This window comes from Haliotis rubra, unplaced genomic scaffold, assembly GCF_003918875.1.
Source record: "Haliotis rubra isolate DU_JTF1 unplaced genomic scaffold, ASM391887v1 Scf704, whole genome shotgun sequence".
Taxonomy (NCBI): Eukaryota; Metazoa; Mollusca; class Gastropoda; order Lepetellida; family Haliotidae; genus Haliotis; species Haliotis rubra.
The window spans coordinates 535,608-548,574 of record NW_025767418.1 but is presented as its reverse complement, the minus strand read 5'-3'; the positions used below and the strand labels follow the sequence as shown (position 1 = coordinate 548,574).

At 41.9% G+C, this 12,967-nt stretch overlaps 1 long non-coding RNA gene across 1 annotated transcript; it reads left to right on the top strand.

Annotated features, from left to right (window-relative positions):
• Positions 1 to 3,864: 3,864 nt before the first annotated feature.
• Positions 3,865 to 7,623, top strand: LOC124258977. Its single transcript, XR_006893723.1, has 2 exons — positions 3,865 to 4,180; positions 4,231 to 7,623. It is a non-coding gene; the product is annotated as an uncharacterized LOC124258977 (long non-coding RNA).
• Positions 7,624 to 12,967: the final 5,344 nt, after the last annotated feature.

Below are 12,967 nucleotides of genomic sequence, written 5' to 3'. Positions count from 1 at the left end.
AACCTGCCAATAGGTTACAGGTCGGCTATTGCCAAGTTTATTTGTGGTGAGGCCCCAATTAAAATTGAAACAGGTCGATATGAAGGTATCCCTGTACAAAGTAGATATTGTTTACATTGTAAAAATTGCATTTTTTTTGCATGGCTAATATATATTATTAATTTTTACGGCATTTTACTGCTGCGGTATTATGCTATGACAAGTTGTCTCTTATTATTATTATTATTATTGTGTTTTAGTAATTTTTAATTTAGGTGCAAAGATACTGGATGGGTTGTTGTTTTGATTTAGCTTATTTAGGTTGTGTTCAGTTATGAGGTTTATGTGTTGCGATATGTGTCCACAGTCCCCTTTGCGGTTCTGCCTTCATTGAACCCTCCCATGTCTAAGCTCGTTTAGTCTTACTTGCCCCCTTCACTATGCCATCTATTTACCCGGTAACAACGTGGAGAAGGCAACAGGACAGTGGGAGATTGGAAAACATGGACGATCGTATTATGTAAAGTATGCTCACCTGGTCAGTATTCCCCTGATGTCCGCTCAAGTTTTGAATCCCAGCTACAATTTAAGCGTTAAAACATCTACAACTTGTCGTCTCAGATGATGAAAGATGATGAAAGGAAAAGGACAGTTCTGGAACAGGAGCCGAAGGAGCCCCTCTTTTAATTGGTCAATGAGAGTCACGTGACCACAATAGGTGTCTAATATTGCATGTTGTGGTGCAAAACCGAATCTATATTTAGCCAGGGAAAGACCCGAGCTATAATATAGGTCAGCATCTCGCTGTGTGACTCGCCCTTGTGATATAAGCCCAGACATAGTATACGTTTTGTAACCAGAACTGGCTAGCCGTGACCGGATATAGCCGCATGTTTTTTGTCTTTATATAAGAGGTTATTTCCCCCCATACTCATATCATTTCACTCTTGTGAGCGAGTCTAGACGGACGGTCCTGTCGTGTCTACACTCAATCTTACTACGCTGTTCACAAGACAGGTAACTTTCTTAAAGGTAAATGGTTTAATATATAGTTAGCTGGAAAATATAAATATTAGAAGTTACATATTTTTGAATTTTTCTTCATATTTTGAAGTGTCAACTATCATATCAAGTCCCGATTATAACTAATATGGATTGTAACAGTAGCCAGCGAAATCGCAATTTTATTTAGCGGCTAGCGTTGGTAGCAGGGTGGAGCTGCTTCCCTTGAACGGGTGGTGACGATGTGTGCTCTAGAGAAAAGATGGACAGTGCGATGCGTGTCAGATTTGTATCCAAGGGAATAATTGACTGTTTTGACGGTCCACACCTATGAGTTATTGTCTTATTATGCGTGCGAAGAAGTGTAACAATGGGAATGTATCAGTAAACAGAAAACAAGACATTCAAGTTTGCGTTCTTTATGCAGCTACTGCAAGAACATTCACGGAGTCGGTCAGTGTCACGTCAAGTGAAGTGCGAGCTGAAAGTTGCTACAGTCAAAACAGGCCAAAACATCTATTCATTGGATATTCGTGCTAGTGAGGATATTCTTGGAAGTGAGCAGTACGTATTTGTAACATTTTGAATGAATATGATGAACTTTTGACGTGACATTATTGAAAATCGTAATTCGTGTGAAATTCAAGCCACGTGCGATTATGTCCGAAAAGGCGGGAAGCGGAGCTGGCGGAAGTCATGCTAGTCGTGGTAGTAGGTGTAGTATGACTTCGATGCGTGCTGAAGTGGCTGCAAGTTTGGCAGAAGTCAAAATCAAAATGAAGTACGTTGATCTTGAAAATAGCAAGAAACGTGAATTGTGTAAACTTGAATTATAAAAGGAACTTGACGTAGCAGAGGCTAGATTTAAATTGTTGTTTTAAAGGATGCAGAAAGAACTCTCAGGTATGGCGAGGAAGTTATTGTGAATGATGGTAAAGTGCACAAACTGGAGAAACCTCAGACTGCTGAAGACTATGTTCAAGATTATATGAAAAATTATCCCTTGTTGCCAGAAACAGAAACACCCATTCACCCTGTTAATTCACAGGATAGGTTTGAACAGCGTGCTTCAACTAAACTGAATGCTGAGGCAACATACTTTATACCTCAGAAACAATTAAGTGACATGTCACTCGAGTTTGCGAATCTGACCAAGTCATTCGCGGAAACTATAAACCTTGGACGTCTACCAGCACCGGAACGAGGAGTGTTCTCAGGGGACCCTCTCCAGTATAAAGGCTCGAAATGTGCAGTTGAATCTTTAATAGAGAGGCGTGGTATACCTCAAAGTGAGAGAATATACTTCTTGAACAAGTATCTTTCTGGAGAAGTTAGGAACGCTGTAGCAGGATACCTCTTGATAAACACACACGATGCCTTTCAGCAAGCTAAACTACGGTTAGACAAAAGATTTCGAACTTCATATCATGTGGCTAAAGCCTTTAGGGACAAGTTAGAATATTGGCCAAAGATAGAGGGTAGAGGTGGTGTGGGATTGAGGAAGTTATCGGATTACCTCTTTCAGTGTCACAATGCGATGGACAATATTGACAGTCTCAAAATCTGGAATGACGAAAAGGAAAATGCGATGATAGTAGACAAATTACCCGAGAGGTTAGTGTATTGTTGGGGGAGAAACTATGATTCCTTTCCTCTTTTCGGGAAATTCGTAGACTTTGTTTCCGAAGAGGCAGACATAATGTGTGACCGGGTGTTGATACAAAGATTGTCCAAGAAACAATCTAAGAAACTAGAAACTGGAGACAGGATGCCTCAAAGAAGAACCACGTTTGCCACACAAGAGAGTGGGACCAATAAAATGACTTGTACATACTGCAAATGTGCCCACGATCTTGATCACTACAGGCATTTCAGTACGAAATCTCTAGAAGAGAGGAAAGCCTTTATAAGGCAACATAATCTATGTTTTGCATGTCTTAAGTTTGGACATCGATAGAGAGAGTGTTGGTGTCGCAGTTTCATCCTACTATGTTACATGGTGTCAAGTTGAAGAAGGATTCCACACAACCTTCGTCATCTGAAAACCCCGCAAAGTCATCTAGTTTTGCACATCGATGTGCGAGTGAACGTGGTGATAAGTGTTCAATGATCCTCTCCGTGTGGGTATCCCACAAGGATAACCCAAAAGTTGAAAGGCTAGTTTATGCATTACTAGATACTCAGTGAGATACCACCTTCATCCTAGACCAGACCTGTGATGCTCTTAATGTATGTGATCCTGAAGTGAAGTTGATGTTGTCAACAATGTCGGCAAAGGACGAACTTGTGGAAAGTAGGAAAATATGTGACTTAACTGTGAGAGGATATGATAGCAATCTTCAGATTCCCCTTCCACCAACATATTCAAGAGCCATCATTCCAGCCAACACTGTGTACACATTCCAAGTCCAGAGAAAGCAAGACAATGGCCACATCTGGAAAGAATTGCTGATAAGCTGCTAGAACTGCAGAATATAGAGATTGGACTGCTCATTGGATACAACTGTTCGCATGCTCTTATTCCAGGGGAAGTCATTGCTCCTACCACAGAAAGTGAACCGTATGGACAGAAATCAGACTTAGGCTGGGGTATCATAGGAATCCTCAATCAGGACCAAGTTGGCATTGACGTTATCAGTGTGAGTCACAGATTATTGTCCTGTGAAGTGTCAGAAGATTTACATTCTTCATCTTTCCATTCGGAGTGTGTGCATTTCTCCATGAAAACTTCGGTTAAGGAAGTGATTACTCCAATTGACGTAGTGCACATGGTGGAAATGGACTTCCATGAGAGACATTCTAACGAACCACCCATATCGTTAGAAGATCGTAGTTTCGTATCACAGATCGAGAATGGCATACATCAGAGGTCTGACGCTCATTACGAAATGCTGCTTCCATTCAAGAAAGGTAAACCCACATTGCCTGATAATAGAGCATCAGCCCTACAGCGAGTGATGCAACTGAAAAGTCGCTTGCAGAGAGATGAACAATATGCACATGATTACCGTTCATTTATGGACACTATGATTCAAAAGGGATATGCGGAGAAAGCACCATTGTATGAGGTCAACAATGTGTGGTATGTGCCTCATCATGGAATCTATATATCGACCCAAGAAACCCGAAAAGCTGCGCATAGTGTATGACTTTAGTGCTCGGCACCATGGTGTATCACTGAACGATAATTTGTTAAAGGGTCCACATCTTATTAATACACTCATTGGTGTATTGTGCAGGTTCTGAAAGGAACAAATAGCTATTCAATGTGACATTGAAGCCATGTTTCATCAGTTTGTCGTAGCAGAACACTACAGAGATTATTTACGTTTTCTCTGGTGGGAAGATGGTTTTGACTCGAACCCTATTGACTATAGAATGTGTGCACACTTCTTCGGTGCTGCCTCGTCGCCTGGTTGCACCAATTACGCCCTTAAGGAAATTGCGAAAGATTATGAATTCAAGCATGGAACCGCTGCAGCAAAGTTCATACAGAATGATTTCTATGTTGATGACGGATTCACGTCTGTTTCATCTGTGCGTGAAGCCTTAGATCTGATAGACAGTGCGAAGAAGTTGTGTGAAGAGGGAGGCCTCAGACTTCATAAATTTGTGTCTAATTCTACGGAAGTGCTGTCTGCCATTCCAAGAAAGGATGTGGCAAAGGAGATCATTCAGATTTCGGATAACTTTGAAGGATCAACCCTTGGTGTGACGGAGTGTCCTGTCTATTCTGAACCCGATACATGATCCGCTGGGAATGACTGCGCTGGTGTTATTGACTGGAAAACAAATCATGCAGGAGACTTGTAAGTGTCAGTTAGCCTGGGATAATCCTCTTCAAGATGATTTGCGATCCCGATGGGAAAGGTGGCGAAGTAAGCTCTTCTTGTTAGAAAGATGTAGAGACACCTCGTTGTTATAAGTCATCAAATGTAGGCAAGGTAGAATCCATGCAACTGCACCATTTCTCAGATGCAAGTACCACAGGGTATGGACAGGTATCACATCTCAGAATGATTGACGATTCTGATAATGTACACTGTGCATTTGTTACTGGTAAATCTCGTGTTTGTCCCATGAAGACTGTGACTATTCCCCGTTTAGAGTTCGCAGCATCTTGTGTATCAGTACGAGTGAGTCAGTTCTTCCAGCGTGAACTAAGATATGACAACATTGAAGAAGTATACTGGACTGACAGCAAAGTAGTATTAGGGTATATTGCCAATGAATCCAGTAGATTTCACGTGTTTGTAGCCAACAGGGTACAGTTTATTTGAAAACATTCCAGTCCGAGCCAGTGGAGACATGTGTATGGAGTAGAAAACCTGGCTGATATTGCGTCGAGAGGAATCGAACCTGGGAAACTGATGGAATCCTCATGTTTCACTGGACTATGGAACAAGTGTCTTTCAAATGCTACAAATGAAAGTGTTGCTGGGTCATCTGATGACCCAGAAGTGAAAGCTGTGAAAACTTTCTCGTATACACTTTTGATCTGCAATATCTTGAAAGAATCTCGAGTTGGGAAAGAGTTAAAAGGGTTATTGCACTGTGTTTGAAATGGAAGCAAAAATTGCTCAAACTCACACCTGAATTTTTTTCCAAGTGTTCAGTAGTAGATTCTATTTGTGTTAGTGACTTGATGGAAGCAGAGAGTGTAATCATTAGACATTTTCAAGAAGAAGTGTTTTCTTGTGAATTGAGAGCTCTGTACTCTATGGAGAAGTCGTCTGAAAGTGAGAGACTAGAATGAATGTATGAAGCGTAAGCATGCACTCAGAAATGTAAGTGGTACTAGCCCAGTTAATAAGTTAGCCCCATCTGTGGACTCGAAAGGGATCCTACGAGTTTGAGGTAGACTAGGGAATGCCAGCTGGGAATATGAGTTGAAACACCCGGTGATCCTCCCAAAGAGGCATCATATGACGAACATGGTAATCAGGCACTATCATGAACTTACTGGACATCAAGGTCGTGGAATCACTATGAACAGGATCCACAGCAGTGGATACTGGATAATCAATTGTGCATCTGAAGTAACATATGCAATTTTGAAGTGTGTTCCATGTAGAAAACTGCGTAGGGCTGCCAAGAGCAGAAGATGGCTGATTTGCCAGCCGACAGGTTGGAACAAGCTCCCCCATTTAGCTATTGTGGAATCACCATGTTCGGACCGTTCTAGAAGGCCGGAAGGATCGGAAGAAATATGGAGCCGTATTCACTTGCTTCTTATGTAGAGCCGTGCACATTGACGAACTCACTATCAACTGACTCATTCATTAATGCTCTGCGCAGATTTATTGCAGTTCGTGGACCAATTCGTCAGCTGATGTGTTTAATTTTATTGGTGCTAGAAGTGAATACTTCAATCATGAGCATGTGAAATAATTCTTGCTCAGAAGAGATTGTGACTACTTCACCATCAAGATGAATGCTCCATCCGCCAGTCACACGGGGGGAGTGTGGGAGCGCCAGATTCGCAGTATCAGAAACGTGCTGTCTGGACTTATGAGTGCACACAGCCAGCAGTTGGACAATGAAGGACTTCAAACATTGATGGCTTAAGTCATGGCGATTGTCAACAGTCGACCTCTTGCTGTTGAAACTCTCAATGATCCAAAATAATTGGAACCAATCACACCAAATCATTTGCTGACTAGTAAGACTAGTATCATCCTACCGCCTCCAGGTATATTTCAGAAGGAAGATGTTTACAGAATTTACAGGCACGTCAGAGGTGGCTGAGACCACGCAGAGACTTTCGAAAGGGTGACATTGTGCTAGGTAAAGATGAGAATGTACCACGGTGTTCATGGAAGCTAGCTCGTGTGGACGAAGTATTTCATGGTAGTGACAACATGGTGCGCAGGGTAAAGGTTGCTGTAGCAGATGCATCTCTGTCCAGTGTATGAAGACGTACAGAACAGATCAGCTATCTCGAGAGACCTATTCAGAAACTTGTTCTGATTCTTGAATCAGAAGATAATACAAGTGCCAAATAGACACTCAAATGATATCCATGTAGGGAGTTTATGTGATATCAAATGAACATTTAATGCTTCAAGTATATTGGAGCCATTATTTTACATGGACATTTACTGCTTACAATATCTTGGCAGTATAACCTCACATGAACTGATTAATGTTATGCATCATTTTCAAGTTAGGATAATTTTATTGTCTTAAAGCTGGTCATAGATTTTCTTTCATCAGCGTTTAACAGTGTAATGTGTTATTGCAATCATATTGCTTATGCCAGAGTAAGAGTCTAGAATTATTGTCTTAATTTTATGATAGAATTAAGTATGTAGAAGAGGTTGTTTCTTCGAGACAATTTGTAGTTTCTCTCATTTTATGGAAAATTAGATAAGTGTTCTAATTTTGAGGGGAGTGTAACAGTAGCCGGCGAAATCGCACTTTTATTTAGCGGCTAGCGTTGGTAGCAGGTTGGAGCTGCTTCCCTTGAACGGGTGGTGACGATGTGTGCTCTAGAGAAAAAATGGACGGGTGCGATGCGTGTCAGATTTGTATCCAAGGGAATAATTGACTGTTTTGACGGTCCACACCTATGAGTTATTGTCTTATTATGCGTGCGAAGAAGTGTAACAATGGCAATGGATCAGTAAACAGAAAACAAGACATTCAAGTTTGCGTTCTTTATGCAGCTATTGCAAGAACATTCACGGAGTCGGTCAGTGTCACGTCAAGTGAAGTGCGAGCTGAAAGTTGCTCCATGGATAGTGTTGTAAGTTTGTTTTATCTAATTAAACTATCAACATATTTAAGTTTATTTGTTTTTAACATCTACACTTTTGGTTGTTGTTTTTGTCTTTTATTCAGAATGGAGGAGAGGCAACGTTTTCTAGACTCTGTACAGTCCCTGCATGAACATGAGGCATGGGCAACGGCCAATAGCTGTTCAAATAACCTGGCTGTGAACTTATCAATCCTATCAATCTATTAGGAAACAAGTTATCCAACAACTGCAAGAACACATCCACATCACTTACTCATACATGTGATAACTGTAACAAATCTTTTACAAGCAAAAGAAATCTTCTTCGACATACAAGAACTGTACAGGTAAATGAGAAAATATCATGTGCGCAGTGTGGATACTCGTTTTCTCGCATGGATTACTACAAAGCGCACACTTGTAGAGCAAGATGGAAGCGGTCGGCTGAGACTGAAGTAGGTCATCTTCGGGTTAAGCGTGTCTGCCTTCAACCACCAAACTGGGTGAATAATGTGGCCGTTGCGCGATATGAGACCTGCAACTTTTGTGGGCATCATAAGTGTTTACTTCCTGGAAAGCGCTTCTGTCAGGAATGTTCATACAAAGGTCGAGAGTGTAAACAGTGTCACCGGCCTCTCCCCGAACGTTTCTTCAGCCGACGTGTAGAACAGTGTGACAGCTGTGTAAGACGGAGAGAGAAGTATGAGGCGAGACGAAACCAGGGAGGGCAAGTTAGGGCGCTGGAGGGTGCTGTGACAATAACTGTATCGAATAATGTTGATATATTGCAGTTTTTTGCAGATAAACAGACAAATATTGAGTCACTGTTACCTGATTTCTTAAAGGAGAAAAAACGGTATGAAATGGTTCCTAATTTTAAGACTTAAATGTATAAAATATGATGAACGCAATGAAAGCATTTTGGCTGAACCAGTGTTAAGGATCACACTATCGAAGCTCAGTTAGCTGAACAAATAGCTGAAGCCTACCAGAAGTTGTATACCTCCATGCAAGAGTTTCAAGCAGAGGGTAGTGGGTGGATTCTAGATGAAATTGTACAATTGGAAGTCAATACAGCTGAGTATACACCGTTATCAGCAAGTAGCTACATTCCTCTCCCCAAATACCTTGCTGATAAAAAAGCTATCCCGAAACATTCATAATGAGGATAGTAAGTGTTTTGTGTGGTCTGTGTTGGCAGCTCTACACCCGGTCAGACACAATCCTCATAGGGTTAGTCACTATATTCCACATGAATCTGAGTTAGACCTTAGTGGATTAGATATGCCAATTTCTTTGTCGCAAATATCAAGTTTTGAAAAGTTAAATCAAATTTGCGTTCATGTTTTTGGGTATGAAGGAGGTGAGGGTGTATTCCCTTTACGTGCTAGCACAGTTAAATCTCCCATCAATGTTGATTTACTGCTCATAGGTCAAAATGACAAGAGACATTTTTTTTCTGATTAAAACTTTTAGCAGATTAATGGGGGATCGAACCAAACGTGATGGGGCAAGATTTTATTGTAGACGATGTCTTCATGGTTTTAGCAGAAAGGATTTGTTAGATGACCACCTACCTTACTGTTCACATTATTCGATGCAAAGGATAAGACTGCCAGAGAAAGAGGAAGAAAAATGGGTAAACTTCAAGAGCATTCAGAAACAGCTTGAAGTACCTTTCATCATATATGCTGATTTTGAGTCCATTACACGTAAAGTGAGTGGTTGTAGTCCACACCCTGGCACATCCTACACTTCATGCTACCAAAATCATGTGCCCTCTGGTTTCTGTTACAAAGTTGTCAGTTCTCATACTCCGTATAGTAAACCTGCTGTTGTTTAAAGAGGCCCTAATGTCATTTTACATTTCATTGACTGCTTGCTTAAAGAAGGAACAGAAATTGGGGATAAATTGAAAGTAGTGGAACCAATGCAGTTAAGTGAAGCCGATGAGAAAGCATTTCAAAAGGAAAACATATGTCATATATGTTCTAAACCCTTCACTGAGCAAGCATGGGAAGTCCGCGACCATGATCATTTGGCTCCTGGATATAATTATCGTGGAGCTGCTCATCAAAACTGCAATCTGCAATACCAGTTTACAAAAAAGAAAGGGAAACAAAATGAATATGATAATTTTTCATTCCTGTAGTATTTCATAATTTGAGAGGTTATGACAGTCATCTTCTTCTAAAATATTTAGACAAAACACTTAAACAAAAACTTCAATGTCTGGCAAATAACATGGAGAAGTATATTTCCTTCTCGGTAGGGAAATTACGATCCATTGATTCTCTTCAGTTTTTAAATGCATCGCTTGAATTAGTTGAAAACCTCCGAGCTGAGGGTACTTCCAAGTTCAAATAACTGAAGTGGGAGTTTCCTAATGACCAAAAGAACATATATTACTCCTGCCAAAGGGAATATATCCTTACAATTTCATTCCGTCAAAGGAAGACTTTTATAACAAACTGACAGATAGTTCTATATCAGAGGATGACTATTCATATGCTCAAAACGTTTGGAAAATCTTCAATTTAAAGTCAATGGGTGAGTACCATGACTTGTACATGAAAACAGATGTATTGTTGCTAGCTGATGTCTTTCTAAATTTTAGACAAACCTCCTTAGAAAACTATCAGTTAGACCCCGCTCATTATTATACATTGCCAAGCCTTGGGTGGGATGCCATGCTGAAAATGGGGAGTGTACGTCTAGAATTGCTCACTGATTTAGATATGCATCTCATGATTGAGGCAGGTCTGAGAGGCCCTATATCAGGGGCCAGAAACGGTTGGTGCTGTTGTTTAAAGGTCGCGTGGACGACGACTATACACAACCCATTGACATGTTGCACATCGACGTCAAGCTGGTTCCCAGGGCCAACTGGTGGTATCATCAGAAGTGACCTGTCTTTAACGGGTTCGAAGCCGGGGCGCTTTTAAGCCCGATTTGACCCAATTTACGGCAGTATTTCACGCTGCAGGTGCTTGTTATGTTTCGCACATTGACCACAGGGTTTTGTTGTTACTATGGATCGAAAGCCCCCGTGTCTTAGCTTTCACGTCATGTGCAACACGTGCGGGTGTCGTCACGTTTTCCCACCCTTAAAGCCCCCCGAAGCTAAGCCCCCATGCATGTGACGGGAGCCAAAACAGCTCAGATTTCATATCACAAAGGGGTTTGATCTTGCATTCCGCTTGCACTAATCGTCTCGCACCCGGAGAAAGAAACATATGCACGCATATCATATATGAAAATGTTGCCACGGGCATGAAGCACCTGAGATTGTCACGGGGTCGACATGGGGCACCTGGTTGGACGTCCACAGCAATCGGACTAAGCAAGCGCAAACGGTGGTTATTTTCTGCTGGAAGCAGGACGAAATGCTGGTGTCGCATAGGAGTAAAGGGGCGACCCTTAGAGGAGAGGCGATGGCGGCGAAACGGTAGCTGGCGCAGGCAAACCAGTTCGAGTCTCGGCAGTGGCTCAGAGGCGACTTGGCAGTAAGCAAGCGCAAACGGTGGTTATTTTCTGCTGGAAGCAGGACAAAATACTGGTGTTGCATGGGACTTGAGGGGCAACCCTTAGAGGAGAGAGGATGACACTACAGCAATAGACCTCTCCTTTCCTATATGCCACACCTTAGGGAATTGCTAAGATTTGACCCAGCAAATCATGCACAGTTACCGCCAAGTTGCCTCTGAGCCACTGCCGAGACTCAAACTGGTTTGCCTGCGCCAGCTACCGTTTCGCCGCCATCGCCTCTCCTCTAAGGGTCGCCCCTTCACTCCTATGCCACACCAGCATTTCGTCCTGCATCCAGCAGAAAACCACCACCGTTTGCGCTTGCTTACTGCCAAGTCGCCTCTGAGCCACTGCCGAGATTCGAACTGGTTTGCCTGCGCCAGCCAACGTTTCGCCACCATCGCCTCTCCTCTAAAGGTTGCCCGTTTTCGTTCTGCTTCCAGCAGAAAACCACCACCGTTTGGGCTTGCTTACTGCCAAGTTGCCTCTGAGCCATGTCTAGTACTTTTGCACAACGTAACAAATTTGCATATTATACGTCGTTAGAAGCACACTGGAAAGGCCTTTCAAATGCATTATAGATATTAAAAATCCACGCATAATGAACTTAGAACAGAACTCATCTTCGTCATTAGAAGCGCACGGAAAAGGCCTTTCAAATGCATTATAGATATTAAAAATCCAACCTAGCATAATGAAGTTAGAACAGAACTCATCTTCTGCCTATAGCGCAGGTGACACAGACATCACATGCGACAGCATTATATTCGGCCATGTCTAGTACCTTTGCACAAGGTCACAAACGTGCATGTTATACGTCGTTAGAAGCGCGCTGGAAAGGCCTTTCAAATGCATTATAGACATTAAAAATCCACGCATAATGAATTTAGAACAGAACTCATCTTCTGCCGATAGCGCAGGTGACACGACATTACAGGCGGCATTATACACGGACATGTCCAGTACCTTTGCACAATGTCACAATCGTTCATATACGTCGTGAGAAGCGCGCTGGAAAGGTCTTTCAAATGCATGATAGAAATAAAAAATCCAACAATGCATAATGAATTTAGAACCGACCTCATCTTCCGATGATAGCGCAGGTGACACGGACATCACATGCGACGACATTATATTCGTACATGTCTAGTACCTTTGCACAAGGTCACAAACGTGCATATTATACGTTAGAAGCGCACCGGAAAGGCCTTTCAAATGCGTTATAGATATTAAAAATCCAGCCTAGCATAATGAAGTTAGAACCGAACTCATCTTCGTCGTTAGAAGCGCGCTGGAAAGGCCTTTCAAATGCATTATAGATATTAAAAATCCAACAACGCATAATTAATTTAGAACCGAACTCATATTCTGCTGATAGCACAGGTGACACGGACATTACATGCGGCATTATACACGGACATGTCTAGTACCTTTGCACAACGTCAAAAACGTGCATGTTATACATCGTTAGAAGCACACTGGAAAGGCCTTTCAAATGCGTTATAGATATTAAAAATCGAACTTTGCATAATGAATTTAGAACCGAACTCATCTTCCGCCGATGGCGCAGGTGACACGGACATTACAAGGGGCATTATACACGGACATGTCTTGTACTTTTTGCACAACGTCACAAATGTGCATATTATACGTCGTTAGAAGCGCACTGGAAAGGCCTTTCAAATTCGTTATAATCGAACCATGCATAATGGATTTAGA